We start from the raw sequence: 5818 nt of genomic DNA on the forward strand, positions 1-5818 counted from the left end.
TTGTGTGTAATTTGTTGTTTTTCCCTTGCTGCTTTTAATATTTGTTTTAATATTTTTTCTTTGTGTTTGATCTTTGTTAATTTGATTAATATGTGTCTTGGGGTGTTTCTCCTTGGGTTTATCCTGTTTGGAACTCTCTGGGTTTCTTGGTCTTCGGTGACTATTTCCTTCCCCATTTTAGGGAAGTTTTCAACTATTATGTCCTCAAGTCTTTTCTCCTGGTCTTTCTTTTTGTCTTCTTCTGGGACTCCTATGATTTGAATGTTAGGGCATTTAACATTGTCCCAGAGGTCTCTGAGGTTGTCCTCATTTCTTTTAATTCATTTTTTGTTTTTTCCTCTCTGTTTAATTTATTTCAACCATTCTATCTTCTACCTCACTTATCTTATTTTCTGCCCCCATTATTCTACTGTTGGTTCCCTCCAGAGTGTTTTTGATCTCATTTATTGCATTATTCATTATATATTGACTCTTTTTTATTTCTTCTAGGCCCTTTTTAAACCTTTCTTGCATCTTCTTGATCCTTGTCTCCAGGCTATTTATCTGTAACTCCATTTTGTTTTCAAGATTTTGGATCATTTTCACTATCATTATTTGGAATTCTTTATCAGGTGGATTCCCTATCTCTTCCTCTTTTGTTTTATTTGGTGGGCATTTATCCTGTTCCTTTGCCTGTTGGGTATTTCTCTGCCTTTTCGTCTTGTTTATATTGCTTTGTTTGGGGTGGCCTTTCTGTATTCTGGCAGTGGTGGTTCCTCTTTATTGTGGAATTTCCTCACTGTGGGTGGGGATGGACGGGTGGCTTGTCAAGGTTTTCTGGTTAGGGAAGCTTGTGTCAGTGTTCTGGTGTGTGGAGCTGGATTTCTTCTCTCGAGTGCAATGAAATGTCCAGTAATAATTTTTGAGATGTCAATGAGTTTGTTGTGACTTTGGTCAGCCTGTATATTGAGGTTCAGGGTTATGTTCCTGTGTTGCTGGAGAATTTGCTTGGTATATCTTGCTCTGGAGTGAAGATTTTAATAAATAAGGAAAATTAAAAGCCTGTCTTAGTATCATGTTTGAGGTATTTTCAGAAAGCAGCTAAAGCCATTCAGGATGGGGAATACATGTATACCTGTGGCGGATTCATTTTGATATTTGGCAAAACTAATACAATTATGTAAAGTTTAAAAATAAAATAAAATTAAAAAAAAAATAAATAAAAGTTCATGTCATTCCCCATACTGAATCTTCTACTTTGACATAAGAGGAACAAGAATTTATGTACAACTTGGTTAGAGGCAAGGCAAATTTTTGGCAATTTTTTTTGTTCAAACATACTAATCAGCATTATTTCCTAATTCAACTATACAGTTTTAAATGTTTTGAATGAAATTGAACCAAATATACTTGAAAATGTTTGATTTTTTAGGATTAGCATGCATATTATTATTTTAAATCCTGGTGTGTTTTAGAGAAACCATATATTTGAGGCACAGTTTACCTGCTCCCCAAATATATGAATTTTATATATATATATATATATAAAATCTTTATATATATCTTTTACTAACTGAAAAGCAAAAACTATACCCCAATTCATAAATTAATGCCTAGTATTATTTACTGAATATTTGTGAAACTGAGTTCCTTTCTTCACTAATTTGTTTATAACTGTACAAATTAAGCTAGTGGCTTTAATTCTCAATTCAGTTAAATTCTACAAACACATATTGTCTTTCTACTATACATAAAGCTGCATATTTTATTAGAAACATTTCATCAGAAATATTTCAGCAACAGTATTTCAGAGTTATTTCCTCAGGGAAATACATAGCTTGCCAAGATTATAATTGCCACTTTACATACAATTATGTTTAGGTTGCTGGAGTTATTTACCTATCAATCAAATGAAACTCCCCATTCTTCAGCCTCTCCGTTATCCTCCATCTCACTCTCCAATTTCTAGTCAAAAGAATCTGTTTTTAAAATCGGAAGGAGCATCATTTTTTTTCTAGATATTTGATATAACTATTTTGTGTCCACATTCTCAACTTCCTTTAAATCTATTTGTTTCACCTCCTTAATTAAAATCCTGATCAATTTTATCTACCACTGATTTTTGCTCTTCTCTGACGTTTTAAAAATTGAAGTGTAGTTGATTTATGTGCTTCCACTATGGCTCAGTGGTAAAGAATCTGCCTGCAATGCAGGAGATGCAGGAGACACAGGTTCGATTCCTTGGCCGAGAAGATCCCCTGGAGGAGGAAATGGGAACCCACTCCAGTATTCTTGCCTGAGAAATCCCATGGACAGAGTGTAAGGTATAGTTCAGGCTGAGGCAGAAAGAGGAAAGACAACCTCAACAGAAGTAGGTTAACTTTATTCAGGCAAGGAGGGGCGACAGTCGGCCTAACGACCAGGCTGAACACCGAGAGGGATCAGGGAGGCTCCATATTTATAGGGAGGTTTGTGGAAGCAATAAGGGAAACGTTAATCAAGCAAGATGTTTTGGGTATCCTTTAGTTGAGATGGCGTTTGTAGTTGGGCAGGGGGTGGGCTGCCGTCTATGGGGTCGCACAGAGTCAGACACGACTGAAGTGACTTAGCAGCAGCAGCAGGGGGTGATAAGTCTTCTGGGCAGGTGTAGGGGGTGGAAGGTTTCTGGACAGGGGGTGATAAGTCCCAGATAGATGCAACCGGCCTGGAGCATCAGGGCGTGACCTAAAGTTCTGTTTTGTTTTCTCCAAAGTTAAATGATTCAGCAAGGGCCTCTGAGGCTGTTGTTTTCTTTTCTAGGCCCAAAAGACTCCTTCATTCCAGACCCTGAAATCATAAAAAAAAAAAAAATGGGGAAAAGGGCGCAGTATCTCTCTGGCTACTTCCTGCTGGATAGGGGTGATGATTTTGGGGCTGGAATGGAGGATCGTCCTAGGGCCCAGGGTCTCCTTTTTCTGAGCTTGGGGTGAGGCTTTCGAGAAGAAGAATGGTCTTGACCTGATCTTGAGAGATGGCCCAAATCCATTCTTGGAGAAACCTTTGAAAGAGATTGAAGAGACAGGGTCCAAATAAGAGGAATAGAATGATAAGTACCAGTGGTCCCAGGAAAGGGAACAACCAAGGGAGGACCTGTTGGAACAGGTTTGGAAGACTATAAAGGTTTTGTAACTCTCTTCTGTGGCATTCAATTGTGTCTCTAAGTTCTTTGACTCTGCCCTGGACTATGCCTATTTCATTAGCAAAATAGCAGCAGTCCTCTCCTAGGAAAAGGCAGGTCCCCCCCTTTTCTGCGGTGAGAAGGTCCAGGGCTCACCTATTTTGTATGGCCACAGAAGCTAATGAGTTAATTTGTCTTTGGATTGAAATGAAGGACTCCACTACCTGCTCCATGTCTTCATTAAGTTCTTGGGACAGCTTGTAATAGAAATGGACAGAGGTCGAGATGCCCCCAATCCCAGTGCCTAGGGCTGCTGCTATGCCAGTCCCAATCAGGAGGGGGGCTATGACAGCTCATCTTTTCCTTTGGGAAAATTCCCCTTGGGGATAGACTATTTGTTCTACCTCTTCTTCTTTGAGGAATGTTAGGCCCGGGGTCAGGAAGACCAAGATGCAAGGTCCAGGGGGGTCCAAGGGGAGACATGAATATGCATAGGTCCCGCAGAGGATGAAGATTCCCAGATTGGGGCAATTATTTGTGCTGTTCCAGAGAACCCAAGTGGAACAGAAGGAGGGAGTGGAGTTTGTAAGACCAGTGTAGTTGGGACTAGAGTAGTTAATACAGGTTAGGTTTGAAGAGGCTGAGAGTAGGACATTGTCAGAGACTGGCCCAATGAGTTGTGTAGTTTTTGTTGGGAAGGGGAAGTATAGTTGCCCTGTAACAGCCAGGTTGAAGGTAAAGGAATTGCTATGTGTGGTGAGGGAGACAATGACATGCATATCCAACACTGGGATGTGTGTTGTGTGTACTGGAAAGATTGGAAGGAAGAGTTGAGAAGGCGGGTAAGGTGTTGGTTGCCAGATGGAGGTTTTAGGAGAGGCCGTAATTGAATGGAAAGGAGGTCTAGGCATTTATAAGTCTCAAGGGTCGCCCGTAACCAGGAAATTATGTTCTTTATGACTTGTTCTTGTTTCTTTTCCGGATTTTGATCTAGTACCCCGCCCACGTCTGAGTACCCCCAGTGGGTAATGGGATAGAAACATGTGTTTCTTCCATTTGGTTTATGGCAGGTACTCATGAAACTCCCTCTCTTTTGTATTTTAACAGTGAGTAGGGATTTGGACTTCCCACCCTCGAGGTTCATGGTGCATGGTTTTGGAGCTGTATTATAACATGAGGAATGTACATAGGAATAAATGTCAGAACAGGGGCAGGGAGTAGCCAGAAGGCTGGGGAGTGCAGCAAGGATAAGGAACAGAGGAGTCATGGGGCTGTTAGTTAGGCAGTGCAGAGGAAATAGCACCCTAAGAGTAGAACACAGCTAGCAACGTAGGCGATACCCACTGAAAGATGAAGGATAGGTGGCCAGTCCTGAGGGGAGACAGTTACTAGGCCTATAGCAAGGATTAAGATTAAGAATGTTATTATAGTTAGAGAGACAGGGAGAGGCCAGTCAAATGAAGTCACTCAGTCCTGTCCGACTCTTTGCGACCCCATGGACTGTAGCCTACCAGGCTTCTCTGTCCATGGAATTTTCCAGTCAAGAATACTGGAGTGGGTTGCCATTTCCTTCTCCAGGAGATCTCCCCAGCCCAGGGATTGAACCCAGGTCTCCCACATTGTAGGCAGACGCTTTACCGTCTGAGCCACCAGGGAAGTCAGGACGAGGGGAAAAAGGCCCCAAGTTGGTGGTTGTTTGAATCTGAGGGGAAACAGTGTTTATTAGGATGTAGAATGATGTAGAGAATGAGAGTAAGAAATCAATTTCGTCTGGAGTCAGGTTGTAGAAGGTTTCCTGGAGCCACAGTTGAGACACCAGTGTAGTCAGGTCTTTGAAGGAGGTTCCTGTCGGGGCACTGGTCAAGAGGTCTTGTAGTAGTTGGGTCAGGAACAGTTGTAGGTTGAAGAAAGTCCGGGTCCTTCAGTGTCTTCTTGGATGGTTGACAGAGATTGTCACCAGGTGAAATTTAAGGAGGTACGTCCTGTGAGGGAGATCTGATAGGTGCCATTTAAGGAGGGCAACGCAGGATCGGAGGTGACCCGTTTTAGGTGAGAGAGGTGTACCCAGGAGGTGACCTTCTCAAGTTTAGCTGCAGTTGGGGTAAGGAGGATGATTTTGAATGGTCCCTGCCACTTTGGGGTTAGGTCACCCTAGGGATTATCAGACAGATAGACCATGTCCCCAGTTAGGGGGCAGGGAGGCTTGGGGGTCAGGGGCAGGCAAGTTGTGGTTGATGTATTCCCAGAGGGCATTGCAGAGTTCCGCCAGCAGAGGGGAGTGTAAGAAGCTTGGTATGGGAGGAGGTGCAGCGGGGAGTCCAGGAGGGAGCATGGGCCTTCCATATATCACCTCAAAGGGGCTCAGCCCCAGGGGCTTTCTGGGCAAAGCCCATATTCTGAGGAGAACAATTGGCAAAAGTTTAGTCTAATCCAGATGTACTTCCAGGGTTAGTTTGGTAAGGGTTTCCTTGATTATTCTATTCATCCTTTCTGCCCTTCCTGAGGACTGGGGATGGTAGGTAATGTGAAATTTCCAGGGTATCTGTAAGAATTGGACAAGTTGTTGGGTGACCTTGGATGTAAATTCCGGGCCATTATCAGATTGTAGGGATGAAGGCAGGCCAAACCTGGGGATAATTTCTGTGAGGAGGATTTGGGCCACAGCGTGGGCTCTTTTGTTTG

At 42.6% G+C, this 5818-nt stretch overlaps 1 pseudogene; it reads right to left on the bottom strand.

The window, feature by feature from the left end:
• Positions 1–2857: 2857 nt before the first annotated feature.
• LOC147341156 (syncytin-1-like) lies at positions 2858–3915 on the bottom strand (annotated as a pseudogene).
• Between the last annotated feature and the right edge of the window lie 1903 nt (positions 3916–5818).

This window comes from Bos grunniens, chromosome X (assembly GCF_055505025.1).
Source record: "Bos grunniens cultivar Pamir isolate PY7600 chromosome X, Bosgru_T2T1.0, whole genome shotgun sequence".
In the NCBI taxonomy this organism is placed as follows: domain Eukaryota; kingdom Metazoa; phylum Chordata; class Mammalia; order Artiodactyla; family Bovidae; genus Bos; species Bos grunniens.